We start from the raw sequence: 18078 nt of genomic DNA, 5'->3' as shown, positions 1-18078 counted from the left end.
AGTTTTTATCGAGGATGTAAGACATGTGTACGTGTAGGAAGAGAGGAAAGTGATTGGTTCTCAGTGAATGTAGGTTTGCGGCAGGGGTGTGTGATGTCTCCATGGTTGTTTAATTTGTTTATGGATGGGTTTGTTAGGGAGGTGAATGCAAGAGTTTTGAAAAGAGGGGCAAGTATGAAGTCTGTTGGGATGAGAGAGCTTGGGAAGTGAGTCGCTTGTTGTTCGCTGATGATACAGCGCTGGTGGCTGATTCATGTGAGAAACTGCAGAAGCTGGTGACTGAGTTTGGTAAAGTGTGTGAAAGAAGAAAGTTAAGAGTAAATGTGAATAAGAGCAAGGTCAATATTAGGTACAGTAGGGTTGAGGGTCAAGTCAATTGGGAGGTGAGTTTGAATGGAGAAAAACTGGAAGAAGTAAAGTGTTTTAGATATCTGGGAGTGGATCTGGCAGCGGATGGAACCATGGAAGCGGAAGTGGATCATAGGGTGGGGGAGGGGGCGAAAATTCTGGGAGCCTTGAAGAATGTGTGGAAGTCGAGAGCATTATCTCTGAAAGCAAAAATGGGTATGTTTGAAGGAATAGTGGTTCCAACAATGTTGTATGGTTGCGAGGCGTGGGCTATGGATAGAGTTGTACGCAGGAGGATGGATGTGCTGGAAATGAGATGTTTGAGGACAATGTGTGGTGTGAGGTGGTTTGATCGAGTAAGTAACGTAAGGGTAAGAGAGATGTGTGGAAATAAAAAGAGCGTGGTTGAGAGAGCAGAAGAGGGTGTTTTGAAATGGTTTGGGCACATGGAGAGAATGAGTGAGGAAAGATTGACCAAGAGGATATATGTGTCGGAGGTGGAGGGAACGAGGAGAAGAGGGAGACCAAATTGGAGGTGGAAAGATGGAGTGAAAAAGATTTTGTGTGATCGGGGCCTGAATATGCAGGAGGGTGAAAGGAGGGCAAGGAATAGAGTGAATTGGATCGATGTGGTATACCGGGGATGACGTGCTGTCAGTGGATTGAATCAGGGCATGTGAAGCGTCTGGGGTAAACCATGGAAAGCTGTGTAGGTATGTATATTTGCGTGTGTGGACGTATGTATATACATGTGTATGGGGGTGGGTTGGGCCATTTCTTTCGTCTGTTTCCTTGCGCTACCTCGCAAACGCGGGAGACAGCGACAAAGCAAAAAAAGAAAAATATATATATATATATATATATATATATATATATATATATATATATATATATATATATATTATACTTAATGGCAGTTTCCCGAGTCACCGAGGTAGCGCAAGGACACAGACGAAGAATGGCCCAACCACACACACACACACACACACACACACGCGCGCGCGCGCGTCCATACATGCACATATACATACACAGATATATACATATATACACATGTACATACATATTCATACTTGCTGCCTTCGTCCATTCTCGTCGCCACCCTTCCACACAGGAAACAGCATCCTCTCTCTCTCTCTCTCTCTCTCTCTCTCTCTCTCTCTCTCTCTCTCTCTCTCTCTCTCTCTCTCTCTCTCTCTCTCATTCTCTCCAGCGAGGTAGCACCATGAAAAGACAAAAAGGCCACATTCGTTCACACTCAGTCTCTAGCTGTCATGTGTAAGGCACCAAAACCACACCTCCCTTTCCACCTTCAGACCATTTCTTAAACACGGGGCAAATGAAACACGGCAAGTTCCCAAGTGCACTTTAGTGTAATGATCACATCATCAGGGGAGATGCAAGATAGAAATATAACAGTCAGTCGTTATACAACAAAGAGACGTAGCTAGGACGCCATTTGGTAAACAAGTGATTACTTTCCTTAAAACAAAAGTAATAGATAAGAATAGTGTCCGGTGCCATTTACCCCTTATCCAGACCTGGCCTTACGTTATCCGTAACTTATCGAGGTCTTCCAGGCTCCTCCTCAGCTGGTTGTGGGACCAAGCTGCACTCCTACTTCTCTGATCAGTCAGGCTATTGAGGGTCGTGTTCCGCAGGTCGCCGTGGCCTGACTGGTCTGGTATATACACATCTTAGACATTTATTCATTGAGGGTTTGATTTAAAGTTCTCTCTCTCTCTCTCTCTCTCTCTCTCTCTCTCTCTCTCTCTCTCTCTCTCTCTCTCTCTCTCTCTCTCTCTCTCTCTCTCTCTCTCTCTCCTGGATCATAACACATCTCATATTTGTTAATGGTGAATGTCTACACTGTTCTTTTATTAGTCTTGTAGTGGCTTTACTAGTTTGGTGTTTTATATAAACTTTCCCCCGTGCCACTGCTCCATTACCGAATAATTTCTCGTGTGGATTAGACACTATGCCTTGCAGTGTTGTTCAATATGTAGTTTTTTCTCTCTCTCTTCCTTCAATATAGGCCAGGGAGTAAAATGTGAGCGAGTTTAAGTGGTTCTCAGAAGTGTTGATTTTGGGGCATAATCCATGTTGGTGGTGGTGGGTCTCGGCACATCTTCCGTCATGGTGGCTACTGTCCACCTGACCCACGGTTGAAGGTTGACGTCAGCCCACAACGTTACTGAAGCGTGGAGAAGCAGTGCGGCTTCAAGAGTGACCTCGGGGTGTACGAGGAATAACTCGTGCACACACACACTTGAGACTCTGCAGGTCGGCCGTTGAGTCGGCCACGTCTTCACTGAGAACAAGTTGCTGTTTCAAGGAGCTTAGTTTTCAGGTACTTTATTGGGGCGACAGAAGCATTGGCAGTAAGGACTGTACTTGTTGATTTAAAGTAGAGGAGCCTTAAGTAGGGGGAGCATTGGGCTCATTTCTTGCATTCTAAATTAGGGAGCATAAGGTTCAAATATTGGATCTTTAAAGTAGAGGAGCATAGAGCTTAAATATTACAGCCTTAAGCAGGGAATAGTAGGGCTCAAATATTTGACCCTAAAGTAGAAGATCGTAAGACTCAAATACTGGAACCTAAGGCAGTGGAGCATCGAGTTCCAATATTTGATCCTACAGTAGGGAAGTATAGAGCGTAAATATTGGAACCTAGAGTTATAGGGCAAGAATCTTACAGCTTGTGGAGCCTCGGGAAAATGAAGCCCAAGATAGTGGAAAGACAGTGGAACCTAGACCAGTGGAGGTGGAGCCTTAAGCGTATCTGAAACACGAGTGGGATCCCAGTGTATGTGAGAAGCGTCGGTAGTAAGGAGGATGGAGTCTGACGGTGTAAGAAGGTGACGTGACCATACTGCGTGTGGTGGAGCCTCGCAGTATGCATCACTGGAGCGTGGGTCACAGTGGGGTGAGTAGAGGAGCTTGAGGGTATTGGAGATGGACCGTGGTGGTGACGCGCCGGGGAGAAGGTGAGGGTGATGCATCCGCTGTGACTCCGGATGACGTCACATCAGTTGCATATTGTTGGCATATCGGCCACCCTCTCCCCTTAGGATGCTAGACCTCCCCCCGTAAATGAAAGATTTGGATAGTGAAGTGTGTACGGTCGAGAAGGATAGGATAGTTGTGGGGTGTACAGATAGATTATGAAGGTTTGACCGGTGTGTGAGGATAGGTAGCTGCATTATAGGTAGCTTGCATCATTCTTTGTATACCTCGCCGACTGGGTGCATATCTGGTTCCCCTGTATGGCTGTGTCGCTTGGTTATATTGCCCATAGCGCCACAACAGTTGATTTATGTAGATCGAGTCTGGAAACTTCAAACTATACTTGGTGGGTGTGTTCGAGGAGTGTGTTGTCGGAGATGACTATTTAAGTTACGTCGTACACGTACAAGACCTACGTGTTCATGCTGCCTGCGGGAGGGGTGAAAATCCGTGTTGTAAGGTATTAGTAGCGTTAGTGATGGGACGCTGCCTTGAGGAACCCCCATCTGGAAACCTTGTTGATTCTGGTGTAGAGGCTCTTTTTTCTTTCTTTTAATTGTAATGGAAATATAAAGAGGTTAAAGAAAGGGATAAAGGAGAGACGAGAAGTATTTACGAGTTTTGAACGAAAGGAAAGCTTGTCTCTTAAAATGTGCCAGGTCATAGTTATTGGGAAAGACTTGAGAAGGTAAAGAATTCCAAAGCTTTGACGTGTAGGGAAAGAAGCAGGTATCAAAACGGCCCACACTTGAGTTGCCATCTGCCACACAGTAACCATGTGACGCACCAGCTTGACGAGTGTTGTTAACTTGTTTCTCTGTAGGTTATTTGGATATATCCATGGGACTGTGTTTTTGGTGAGTACTACCGATGGTTCTGGAATATGTTGTCTCTTGAGAGGGGCAGCTTTTAGTGAGCCGTGAGGTGCCACTGCCCCACCCCTCCTCCTTCCTTCTTCCGTTGTGGCACTGTTTTCCGACCAACGTATTTGGTGCCATTTGCCAGCGCCCTTCCTCGCCCCCTTTTCATCAGCTGACGTTTCCTCACACACTACATTGAATGTGATGTTATTTTACGTAAACTCGCGTATACGTATTTATGGTTGTCTTACGGTAAATTTCAAATGAAGATAGAATGATGATAATGAAGAAGAAGAAGAAGAAGAAGAAGAATAGGAGGAGGAGGAAGAAACGGACTGTCGAAAATGTCATCAGTTGTCGGTAAAATATCGTTTTTCCTCCCCGTCGCAGACCAGCTGGGGTTCGCCTGATCCATCTCACAGCGGGGGAGTGACCCGTCCCATCGGATGGGCCTCCGCTGGGGAGTGTGTTCACTGGTCCCTCGTGGTTGTTAATGATGGGGATAACTGGGGTGTAGAGGAATTGGTGATTACTGATTGTGATCGAAGGTTATTTATTTGCTGGGGAACAGTGTTGAAGGTAAACGGTAATGTAGTTTGGTCTTCCGCAAATTGTTGTGGCATAACTGCAGAGATGTGAAGCAGTATCACTGTATAGCAGAGAGGGTGTCAAAGAACAGCCACTGTATACTAGCGGGGGTGTCGAAGAACAGCCACTGTATAGCAGCGGGGGTGTCGAAGAACAGTCACTGCATAGCAGCGGGGACGTCGAAGAACAGCCACTGTATAGCAGCGGGGACGTCGAAGAACAGCCACTGTATAGCAGCGGGGACGTCGAAGAACAGCCACTGTATAGCAGCGGGGGTGTCTTAAGAACAATCACTATATAGCAACGGGAGGGTTGAAGATATTGATGACCCATAACTTACTGTGTAGCGGTGTGGGTGTGTGGAGACTACGGCTGTATAGCAGTGAGGATGTCGAAGAACGGTGACTATAGCGGCGGGCGTCCCATGAGCCATCAGCTCTGCATGCGGGAGCGTCAGTGAAAGGTTGCCTCACATCGCCGGGTGACCAAGGCCATTTATCATCCCGTAACCACACAAAAGGCTTATCGAAGAGACGACCCCCCCCCTCCCCCCAACCATCTGCATAGTGAAGAAAAATGTGAAGCATTGTCGTCGTTTTCTGTTGTTTTGTGCCGTCGTCTGGGAGGAAGCAAACTATATGTGTATATATGTATAGTATTCCTGGTAAATTATATGGGAGGGTATTGATTGAGAGGGTGAAGGCATGTACAGAGCATCAGATTGGGGAAGAGCAGTGTGGTTTCAGAAGTGGTAGAGGATGTGTGGATCAGGTGTTTGCTTTGAAGAATGTATGTGAGAAATACTTAGAAAAGCAAATGGATTTGTATGTAGCATTTATGGATCTGGAGAAGGCATATGATAGAGTTGATAGAGATGCTCTGTGGAAGGTACTAAGAATATATGGTGTGGGAGGCAAGTTGTTAGAAGCAGTGAAAAGTTTTTATCGAGGACGTAAGGCATGTGTACGTGTAGGAAGAGAGGAAAGTGATTGGTTCTCAGTGAATGTAGGTTTGCGGCAGGGGTGTGTGATGTCTCCATGGTTGTTTAATTTGTTTATGGATGGGGCTGTTAGGGAGGTGAATGCAACAGTTTTGGAAAGAGGGGCAAGTATGCAGTCTGTTGGGGATGAGAGAGCTTGGGAAGTGAGTCAGTTGTTGTTCGCTGATGATACAGTGCTAGTGGCTGATTCATGTGAGAAACTGCAGAAGCTGGTGACTGAGTTTGGTAAAGTGTGTGAAAGAAGAAAGTTAAGAGTAAATGTGAATAAGAGTAAGGTTATTAGGTACAGTAGGGTTGAGGGTCAAGTCAATTGGGAGGTAAGTTTGAATGAAGAAAAACTGGAGGAAGTAAAGTGTTTTAGATATCTGGGAGTGGATCTGGCAGCGGATGGAACCATGGAAGCGGAAGTGAATCATAGGGTGGGGGAAGGGGCGAAAATCCTGGGAGCCTTGAAGAATGTGTGGAAGTCGAGAATATTATCACGGAAAGCAAAAATGGGTATGTTTGAAGGAATAGTGGTTCCAACAATGTTGTATGGTTGCGAGGCGTGGGCTATGGATAGAGTTGTGCGCAGGAGGGTGGATGTGCTGGAAATGAGATGTTTGAGGACAATATGTGGTGTGAGGTGGTTTGATCGAGTAAGTAATGTAAGGGTAAGAGAGATGTGTGGAAATAAAAAGAGCGTGGTTGAGAGAGCAGAAGAGGGTGTTTTGAAATGGTTTGGGCACATGGAGAGAATGAGTGAGGAAAGATTGACCAAGAGGATATATGTGTCGGAGGTGGAGGGAACGAGGAGAAGTGGGAGACCAAATTGGAGGTGGAAAGATGGAGTGAAAAAGATTTTGAGTGATTGGGGCCTGAACATGCAGGAGGGTGAAAGGCGGGCAAGGAATAGAGTGAATTGGATCGATGTGTTATACCGGGGTCGACGTGCTGTCAATGGATTGAATCAGGGCATGTGAAGCGTCTGGGGTAAACCATGGAAAGTTGTGTGGGGCCTGGATGTGGAAAGGGAGCTGTGGTTTCGGGCATTATTGCATGACAGCTAGAGACTGTGTGTGGACGAATGGGGCCTTTGTTGTCGTTTCCTAGCGCTACCTACCTCGCACACATGAGGGGAGAGGGGGATGTGATTCAATGTGTGGCGAGATGGCGATGGGAATGAATAAAGGCAGACAGTGTGAATTGTGTGCATGTGTATATATGTATATGTCTGTGTGTGTATATGTATGTGTGTACATTGAGATGTATGGGTATGTTTATTTGCGTGTGGGGACGTGTATGTATATACATGTGTATGCGGGTGGGTTGGGCCATTTCTTTCGTCTGTTTCCTTGCGCTACCTCGCAAACGCGGGAGACAGCGACAAAGCAAAATAAATAAATAAATAAATTATATATGTATTTATTTATTTATTTATTTTGCTTTGTCGCTGTCTCCCGCGTTAGCGAGGTAGCGCAAGGAAACAGACGAAAGAATGGCCCAACCCACCCACGTACACATGTATATACACGAAAATATACACGCAAATATACATACCTATACATCTCAATGTATACATATATATACACACACAGACATATACATATATACACATGTACATGATTCATACTGTCTGCCTTTATTCATTCCCATCGCCACCTCGCCACACATGGAATAACCATCCCCTCCCCCCTCATGTGTGCGAGGTAGCGCTAGGAAAGACAACAAAGGCCCCATTCGTTCACACTCAGTCTCCAGCTGTCATGTAATAATTCACCGAAACCACAGCTCCCTTTCCACATCCAGGCCCCACAGAACTTTCCATGGTTTACCCCAGACGCTTCACATGCCTGGTTCAATCCATTGACACCACGTCGACCCCGGTATACCACATCGTTCCAATTCACTCTATTCCTTGCCCGCCTTTCACCCTCCTGCATGTTCAGGCCCCGATCACTCAAAATCTTTTTCACTCCATCTTTCCACCTCCAATTTGGTCACCCACTTCTCCTCGTACCCTCCACCTCTGACACAAATATCCTCTTGGTCAATCTTTCCTCACTCATTCTATCCATGTGACCAAACCATTTCAAAACACCCTCTTCTGCTCTCTCAACCACAATCTTTTTATTACCACACATCTCTCTTACCCTTGCATTACTTACTCGATCAAACCACCTCACACCATATATTGTCCTCAAACATCTCATTTCCAGCACATCCACCCTCCTGCGCACAGCTCTATCCATAGCCCACGACTCGCAACCATACAGTATACATTGTTGGAACCACTATTCCTTCAAACATACCCATTTTTGCTAACTTTCAATCTTGGCCCCTTTACCCTACGCCGCAGTGTTGGTTCACATTCCCTCTACTAACTATAGGTATTACATAGGTTTTTGTTCCCGAGAGCTGGCTTCTTGTGTGCCCTACCACTAGTTAGACCACGCAATACTCGGCAAGCTACTGCGTCACACGATTACTGTGTGGCCATCAGCAACTCAAGGGTGGGCCGTTTTGATACCTGCTTCTTTCTCTACACGTCGAAGCTGTGGAACTCTCTCCCTTCTCATGTCTTTCCCAATAACTCTGACCTGGTACATTTTAAAAGACAGGTTTTTCACTTCCACGAAAATTGGTAAATACTTTCCCTTCTCTCATAGTTTCCTCCTCTCATTAATCTCTCTATATTTCAATTAAGGCCCGGCCTTGATGTGAACTTCTGTCCGTGACTGAAGCCTCCATCGTAAAAGGACAGGGAGGCGGGGAGTCTCTTGCTTCATTATTAATACAGTTCCCCCAACGTGAGGGTATGTATTATGGTACTGCATTGAGACTCTTAACTCCAAGCCAACATTAAATGTTAAGAAGTTTAAGTGTTATATTAACCTTCGCCGGAATTTTGAGTTCTCTCTTGTCCCAGGTGTGTTCATTGCTTTGACTTCTTGCACTGATGCAGCAAATGCGATTAAGGAGCAGAGCGGGTGTATGTGACGGGCTGCGGCCTGGAACGACTTAGTGGATCGGAGGGCAAGACAGAGAGACACCTAGCAGTTGGTCACGATCACAAACGAGAACCCTCCCACATCCACGAATGTTGCACGTTAGGTAAACCCCCACACACACACGTGTGTGCTCCACAGACGTTCGTGATCTACCGAAAGTAAACAACGTTAAGACAGGTTTACAGATACCGCCGTTCGTGACCTGGCGAAGGTGGATGGCGGTAAGACAGGTTTGCAAGCCGCCGCCGCCGTTCGTGAGCTTATGAAAGATAGACTACGTTCAGATGTGTGTGATCCGCTCCTCGAGGGCAATGTACACTCGCACGTGTTTCCAGATACCGCTGTTCGTGGCCTAGTTGAAGGCAAACCACATTCTGAGAGGTTTGTAAACCGCAGTCGTTCTTCCTTGGGTAAACTACTTTAGAAAAGGCTTATCAACACCCGTCGTTCATGATCTACTGAAGGAAAAGCACATTCACACAGGTTCGCGAACGCCGCTGTTCATGACCCAACGAAAAGGCATCTAACAACCCAGTCATCACGACCAGTTGTCACGAATGTTCGTTTGGACAACACGAACCAGGCCTCTCCATTCGTTTTGTAAACGCACGCCCTTGATGATGTAATTACTGAACTAATAACCGGTAATTTGACGTCTCGATTTTATAATTACAGTATCTAATTACCATCCTTATTTTTTTTTTTTTTCCTCCTCCACGATTCGGGTAATTTGTTTTCGCGATTGGACGTAGGCCTGGGGTTATGTCGGAAGATAGTCTACGAACAAGGTAGAGAAAGTAGAAGATATTCTGCGAACAGGGTAGAGAAGGTAGAAGATATTCTGCGAACAGGGTAGAGAAGGTAGAAGATATTCTGCGAACAGGGTAGAGAAGGTAGAAGATATTCTGCGAACAGGGTAGAGAAGGTAGAAGATATTCTGCGAACAGGGTAGAGAAGGTAGAAGATAGTCTACGAACAGGGTAGAGAAAAGCAGTAAGTGGCCTGGAAAGTGGTCGAGAATTGTGGCTAGAATGCCAGCCAGTGTTGGGCAGGACGGACGAGGAGTTATCAAATGTGCACGACAGTGGTTGGCGGGGAATGGCCTCTGGTGTTACTGCAGCGTCCGTTGTTGTTTTAACCTTTGAGCACGATGGTGCGATCCTAGAGCACGACGTCACGACCCTTGAGCACATCAGTACGACTCTTGAGCACGACGGTACGACCCCTGAGCACGTCAGTACGACCCTTGAGCACGTCGGCACTACCTTTGAGCACGACGGGACGACCCTTGAGCACGTCAGAACGACCCTTTAGCACGTCAGTACGACCCTTGAGCACGACGGTACGACCCTTGGGTATGACGCTAAGGGTGCTATCAGGTCAGAGGCCAGACCAATCATAACCCCTCGTGTCGTACCATCGTGCTCAGGGAGTCGTACCGTCATAGATAAGGGTCGCACCGTCGTGCTCAGGGAGTCGTACCGTCGTCTCAGGGAGTCGTACCGTCGTAGATAAGAGTCGTACCGTCGTGCCCAGGGATTCGTACCGTCGTAGATAAGGGTCGCACCGTCGTGCTCAGGGAGTCGTACCGTCATAGATAAGGGTCGCACTATCGTGCTCAGGGAGTCGTACCGTCGTGCCCAGGGAGTCGTACCGTGGTAGATAACTGTCGTGCCGTCGCGGTGAAGAGGCTGACGACCGCTCGCGTGGATGGTAGTGTGACGGTACGACGGTACCATCCCCACGGCCATCAAAGCCACGACCATCTCGCTGTGTGGAACCATCTCAACGGAGTGTGATGTGCGACGCTGTCGGTAAGTGTCACGCTGCAGCAGTGTGACTGAGGTTAGTGTCACGCTGCAGCAGTGTGACTGAGGTAAGTGTCACGCTGCAGCAGTGTGACTGAGGTAAGTGTCACGCTGCAGCAGTGTGACTGAGGTTAGTGTCACGCTGCAGCAGTGTGACTGACGTAACACGTGTGTGGACACAATGACGTAGGAAGGTGGTACGTCTTTTACGACAGAGAACATGTCTTAGGGTGGTAAAGACACCCACCCATTCCCACCTCCCCATCATAGCAACCCATAAGGTCAGGTAAGGTCACAGAGCTAGTATGATAAGCAAGGTCTCGTAAAGCCTTTTTCTTTTATTGATTATTTTAATAAGTTTTTTTTTCCAGGCTTTGGGTAGTGTGGAGTTGTTCTTCTAATGACTGGAGGTTTACCTTTAATTCTGTCATTAAGGTTAAGCTAATGATCATTAGACGTGCTGTAGCAGGATGGGTATTTTGTTGATTTATTGATTGATACATAAGATGTGTAATATATGTTTGTCTATTGTGGATTACTTTTCATTATAACGTTTTTATATTGTCTGTCCATATAATGTATATATATATATATATATATATATATATATATATATATATATATATATATATATATATATTATATATGTATGTATGTATATGACTTAGAAGAGTTGAGTATTCATATCAATGTAAGGTGATGCATTCTCTGTAAGAACGGTTTAAGGTTATCAAAACTGAAATTTGCAGCCTTCTGAGCTTTAGATATGTACGTCTCCTGTTGTTGTTGTTGCTCCGACAGACGAGCGTACGTAGCATGTTATTGCCCCGAGGGTCACGTGTACCTCAGCTTGTCCATCTTCCCCCACAGGATGCGGAGTTCAACCCGAACCTGCGGCGAGAGAAGCGGAAGGCAGAGGATGAGTCGCTGGACAACACCGATATTAAGAAGGTAAGTGGCAGTGACGTCACCATGTCTGTAACGACCTTAGGCACACGACACGAGGGAGGGAGGGGCGGGGCTGAGTGCGTCGGCGCTGACGACCCGTGTCGTTGGTCAGGTCTTGCGTCGGTCACGGCCAGTACACACACACACACACCTGGTACACGTTTCATGTGGGTGGGATTTTTTTTTTTTTTTTTTTTTCTTCTTTTTTTTTTTTTTTTTTTTTTTTTTTTTTTTAGGAAGGGAAAATTTGCGTTTGATGACGACTCGCTGGTATGTAGAGGAGGAGGTTTTTTAACATTTATTTTTGTCTTTTTTTTGTTTTGTTTTTTGTTTTCTGAGTGCAAACAACGGTAAGGGATTTTTTTTCTGAGTGAAAACAAGTGTGCAAACAACGGTAAGGGATTTTTTCTGAGTGAAAACAAGAGTGCAAACAACGGTAAGGGATTTTTTTCTGAGTGAAAACAAGAGTGCAAACAACGGTAAGGGATTTTTTCTGAGTGAAAACAAGAGTGCAAACAACGGTAAGGGATTTTTTTTTAGTGCAAACAACGGTAAGGGATTTTTTCTGAGTGAAAACGAGTGCAAACAACGGTAAGGGATTTTTTCTGAGTGAAAACAATGGTAAGGGATCTTTTTCTGAGTGAAAACAAGTGTGCAAAGAACGGTAAGGGATTTTTTTTTTCTGAGTGAAGACAAGAGTGCAAACAACGGTAAGGGATTTTTTTTTTTTTTTCTGAGTGCAAACAACGGTAAGGGAATATTGAGGTGTGCCACGAGACCCCTCTAACGCCTCAGTCAGGCCAGACACAAGCCCTCCTCGCCTTGTATCCACGAAGTGTGTGTGTGTGTGTGTGTCGTCTGAATAATGCGTGGGTGGAGGCGAGCTGTGGGCGGAGGCTGGGGCGACCTGGGTTATGTCGTCTGCTTATTTCATAGCGACAAGGACCCCGACACCTGCTCCCCACCATCACCAACATTTCTCCCTCACCCTCCACCACCACTGGATGGTTCTGAGGAAGAGGAGGGGGGGGAGGGAGGATTGTGTTGGGGGGCGGTGATGAAGTGGGATGTGAGGGCGGAGGTGTAGAACGAGGGGAGGAGCAGAGGGAGTTCGGTGAGGAGGTACAGGTCTACCCACCTATGACGGGGGTCTGCGTGAGGCAGAGCTGCTAGTGGTCTGTGTGTGTGTGTGTGTGTGTGGTTTGATTTTCTGAGAGATTAGCAGGGAGGGAAAGAGGATTGTGGGAGGGAGTGGAAATGAGGGGAAAGCATTAGGGAGAGGAAGAAAAGGGATTTGGATTAGGGGCCGGAGAGAGAGAGAGAGAGAGAGAGAGAGAGAGAGAGAGAGAGAGAGAGAGAGAGAGAGAGAGAGAGAGAGAGTTGTGTCACATTGAAGGTAATGGACTGGAACTGGTGTCGGGCGCTGATGCGCCTGGAACAGCTGTACCAGGTACCAGTTCCTGGAAGGGCTCTAGCGTGCGCTAATGTCTGGAACGGCCCTTCGTGTGCCAGTGCCTGGAACGGGTCTACTGGATACCAGGGCCTGGAACGGCTGTTCAGGTGCCAGTGCCTGGTTATCAGTACCTGGAACGACTGTCCAGGTGCCGGTGCCTGGAAAGGCTCATCCAGGTTCCAGTTCCTAGAACAAGCTGTTTTAGGTTATTTCCGTCGCCCAACCCTTCCCTAATGTTGATACATCAGGCTGTGGCAGCCGGGCTCTTATACATCACTGCTGACTACGATTTCTGATTATCCTTCTAGATTCGCTGGACCTTTCGTAAGTTCCCCTCGTAGTTCGGTGAAAGACTTGACGTAAGTCGTCCGGTATCGGTCTGTCAGCATGTGGTACAGCAAGCTGTTTTTATTCCCAGCCAGCACAGTAAAGGGACAGGTTAGTGTAGTCTGTCCTCCTGAGCGCGACGGTGCGGCCCTTGAGCACGACGGTACAGTCCTTGAGCACGACGGTACAGTCCTTGAGCACGACGGTACTGTCCTTCAGTTGGACAGTACGATCCATGGGGTACGATGGTGTGGCCTTTGACCCGACCTTACTTGAGGGCCATATCTCTCTCCCTTGACGCTTGAGAGAGCACGGCAGTCTTGCTCGTGGTGTCAGTCAGGTGGTGGCAGTATCGGACGTCCAGTGCGCTGGCTTACCCGGGTAGTGCCAGGCAGGTGACACTGGTGCCAGAAGCAGGTGGCAGACGGGAAGTACCACTGCACTCCTCCTCTGTTCCTTTTATTTTTCCCCATTGTGCCACACCGCGTAACACTCGGAAAGCCAGTGCCTCGCAATTCTGTGTGGCCGTTGCCCGCTCAAGGATGGGCCGTTGTGGTATCTATTTCTTTTCCTACGCCTCTAAACTTCGGAATTCTGTACTCCCTCGTGTCGTGCCTGGCAAATAAGACCCGCAAATTTGTTTTTGTTTTCCATTTATCTCCTCCAAAACTATCATATTATCTTTGTTTTTTTATGTCTTTTTACTTCACGACATCTTCAACTTTTTCATGTATTATTTGAGGTCTGGCCTCGATCAGTGGTACTGTTCGTGGCTGGAGCCGTCGACGTGGTGATGACTCCCCTTGTGGTCAGGTTGTGTTTGGACCCGTCTCCCCACACTCGCACTCCTTCCTTAATCGCCTGCCCGTTCTCTCTCTCTCTCTCTCTCTCTCTCTCTCTCTCTCTCTCTCTCTCTCTCTCTCTCTCTCTCTCTCTCTCTCTCTCTCTCTCTCTCTCTCTCTCTCTCCCCAGGATGATTTCGTCCGTCTCCCTTCTTCATCCTTCTACCCTACCCTATCCTACCCTCGGTTACAAACCACAAGAACAAGTTCAGGGGCTTTTTTTTTTTTCATCAGCTCACTCCCTCACACTTTCCTATAAAATGCCCAAGTTAGCATACCCCTCCATGCTACTGTACGTGCTCCTCCTCCTCCCCAGCCTTATTTCCCCGCCGGTGGGCGACCTTCCTGGCAGACCATCAGGTCTTCTGTCGTCTGGCTTTCCGGTGTTCGTGCCTTTCCCTAACCCAGTCCTTCCCTCACATCACCTGGCCATTACCTCCCCTCTTTCCACTCGCCCTACCTAGCCTCCTGCCTCAACCCCTCGTGCCAGCACATTACACTATCATTACTCGGGTGTCTCTGGCCGACACACACACACACACACACACACACACTCACAGACACGCACACACGGACACGCATACACACACACGCGCGCGCGCACACACACACACACACACACACACACACACACACACACACAGAGCGTCCGCCCACTAGCTCGAAATGCAATCTGGCTAAAAGTGTCGTAATCGCCCTTAAGCGGCTGATGGCTCATGAGCGGCCGGTCCCCTCAAGGCGAATTGAGTTAATGAGCGGGCATCGACCCGGAGACCACCGGTGCACAAAAGAACAGCCGGGACGCCCGCCGTGCAGCCAAAGACCAGCACCCCCTTGCATGACGCCAGCCGCTGACTGACGACACCCTGTCATGTGCCCCACTGCTGGCTCCAGGGAAGGTGGGGGCGGTTACCGTCACTGTGGCCTGGATTGAGGTGTATTTTGAGAGAGGCGGATTTGATCCCCCCCCCCCCCCCCCCCCCCCTGGTGTGTGCGTGGTGATCGCGAGGATGACGATGGAAGGTGTGGGGGTATGGGTCTCTCTCTCTCTCTCTCTCTCTCTCTCTCTCTCTCTCTCTCTCTCTCTCTCTCTCTCCCCCCCCCCCCCCCGTGTGTGTGTGTGTGTGTGCGGTCATCGTTAGGGTGACGGTTAAGAGTGAGGTGGACGATGCTTCTTCCCGCCGGTAAAGATGCATCATGTTCAGGGTGAGGGAGACAGTACATCGTCGTGTGTGTGTGTGTGTATGTGTTTGTGTGTATGTTTGCGTGTGTGTGCCAAGGGTGAGGGAGATTATGGCCCTCATGTTGTGGTTGTTAGGGATGAGGGCTAAGCTACCCCTTATTATGGTTGTGGAAGGTAAGGGGTAATTTCAGTTCCCAAGGCCAGGCTGCTGGTACCACCACTTGTTTGTGTGGAGGGGCGAGGGGGAGATGGTGCCACGCTGTTATGCACGTTGCGGAATTTTGGTGGGTTGGAAATAACGCCTTCTGTGTCTTTGAGGAGAACAGGGTATGGCGGGCGCCTCCTGAAGTACGTGACCGAGTCCAGTTGGAGAGGTCACCAAAGGGCACCAAGTTGTGCGTACGAGAAGGGTGTTACCGGACTGCACCAGCAGGAGGTTACACTGAGTGAGTGAAACGTCACCTGTAGCCTGGCTGTATCACTTGGGAGTACAGTCTCGTTAAAGAAATAAATTCCACACCAGAAGGGTTTCACCATTCCCTTGCTACTGGAAGTAGCGCAGCCCTTTGGAGCCGCCCGACCTCCTGGAAAGAGACCATGGGTAAGGCCCGGACCCCTTCCTGGAAGAGCGCCCTGAGCAGTTGTCATGGAACGATGAGATACACACAGGAAGGTAGTTTTGCCCTGTTGTGCCCCCGTGTGTTGAATTGTTTTAACAAGACATACAGGAACACTATGTTAGTGAGTGGGAGGGAGGGAGGGCAGTAAGGAGGAGGTGAGAGGGAAGGAGGGTGCTAAGAAGAAGGCGAGAGGGAGGTAGAGCAGTTGGAAGAGGATGAGAGGGAGGGAGGGCACTAAGAAGAATACAAGAGGGAGGGAGAGCAATAGGAAGAAAGCAAGAGGGAGGGAGAAAGAGCAGAAGGAAGAAGGTAAGAGTGGAGGGAGGGAGTGTGAATTATTCTGGATGGTTGGCAAGAGCCGAGGAAGAGGTGTGTGTCATGTGCGAGTGTCTGATGATGAGCTTTGAGTAATATTTGTGGATAAATATTAACTCGGCCGCCCTCTGTAAACACCATCATCCTCGCCCCTTTTCATCCTCAGGATGACTGAGTGAGAGGAGGAGGAGGAGGACGGGCCTCTTGTGTTAACTGTAAAAAAAAATTATGATAAGTTGACTGATGTGTTTTCTGTAGATTTTCTTCTTCAGGTAAGTTATCACGTTTACCTTGAACAGATGACTTGAGGCGCTTAAAGTAAACTGATGTAAAGGGAAGTTTGTTTTTTATTTTTGTTTTCGTTTCTTGGGAAGTTGAGACTCGTGTGTTGTCACGGACGCCACCTGCTTTTCAATGGATTGTTTTGGTCTTTTTTTTTTTTTTTTTTCTTTCTTTTTTTTTTCAGCGGACGAGTTTGTGTGTGGTGAAGGAAACCTTTGGTTGGTGTGAAGGAAGGTTTCCTGTTGTAAAGTAAGTCTTCGTTCGTCTAAGGGAAGGCCTTCGTTTGTTTTAAGTGAGGTTTTCGTGCGTTTAAAGGATAGCCCTCGTTTGTTTTAAGGAAGTTTTTGCTTTTTTGAAAGATAGCCTTTATATGTTGAAGGAAGCCTTGTCGTATTTTAAGGGAAACATTCTCTTAGTTTAAGGGTAGTGTTATTTTAGTGTTAAGGGAAGCCAACGTTTGTTTAAGGAAAGCCTTCCTTTGTTTTCAGAAAAGTTTTCGAATGTTTTAGGTGTATAGTTCACCTCAGGCGTTAACGTGGGGTCATGTGACCTTACCTTTAGTAAGCGCAGCTCATTGCTGGTTGCGGGGGCTGCACTCTACCCCCGGCAACAAGTCTTAAGACCAGATCTCCAATTTGAAGGCATGGCCTCTTGCCAGACCTCCACGATGAGCGCCTCGCCTCTTGCCGGGCCCACTTCATGACCGTACATCTCCCAGGGCTGTGGTTAACACGAGGAGGGACGGTCGGGTGGGGCAGGGTGTAGGGAGCCTGGGTTGTGGTGTAGTGTGTAACCATGAGGGAGTGAGGGCGTGTAGCTTGGCAGGATCATGCCTGGTTGTAGTGGCTGGCTGTGGGGTGTGGAGAAGAAGCGGATGGCTAGTGGTGTGTGTTAGTGTCTTGTAGGTGGATGGCAGTCGGGGGTTCCTTCCCCGTGTGCAGAAGACGTCCTGCCACTAGACAACGCCACCAGGAGGCCGGACCTAACGTTAGCCTGGTGGACTTGACTGTAGGAGGGTTGGCCTGCTGGCCTGGGGTCGGCCGCCGTGTTCCATCTGGTGTGGACGGTAGGTACAGACCTCCAGTAACACACACACGCACACACACAAGCACACTCACTCACTTATTCACGAGCGTAGAGCTACCAACCTCCTCCTCCTCCTCCTCCTGGACAGATAGGCAATTACGCACGCACACCTTCAGTTATCGGTGTGAAGATTTTTAGGGTACCGACGCCATTATTTAATGGGTTTGGTCGGGTAGGCCATTGCCAGCCTGTAATGGAGGTATTACAGTCATGCAGTACAGGTCTCAGCGGTCATGTAAAGTAGTTTTTTGTTTTTTGCACCACAAGCACGGGTGTCCAGGATATATAACGTAGTGGAAAGATTCTTGACATTTTCGTTTTACCTCTGAGTTGTGTTGTGACGACACATACTAGAGCTGTAGGAGGGCTGATAATGATAACAACAGGGCAACTGTACCGAGACATTGTCGTAAATGTGTTTA

General features: G+C 47.8%; 1 protein-coding gene across 1 annotated transcript in view; it reads left to right on the top strand.

Annotated features, from left to right (window-relative positions):
- The window catches only part of LOC139749447 (pseudouridylate synthase RPUSD2-like), a 623283-nt gene that overhangs the window by 134158 nt on the left and 471047 nt on the right, over positions 1-18078 (top strand). The window contains exon 2 of the mRNA XM_071663310.1: positions 11471-11551. The gene's annotated coding sequence lies outside the window, so the exon portion shown is untranslated. The remainder of the gene's footprint in view (positions 1-11470; positions 11552-18078) is intronic.

Source organism: Panulirus ornatus, chromosome 7 (assembly GCF_036320965.1).
Source record: "Panulirus ornatus isolate Po-2019 chromosome 7, ASM3632096v1, whole genome shotgun sequence".
Taxonomy (NCBI): domain Eukaryota; kingdom Metazoa; phylum Arthropoda; class Malacostraca; order Decapoda; family Palinuridae; genus Panulirus; species Panulirus ornatus.
The sequence above is the reverse complement of the archived record's forward strand: the minus strand, read 5'-3'. Positions and strand labels throughout refer to the sequence as shown.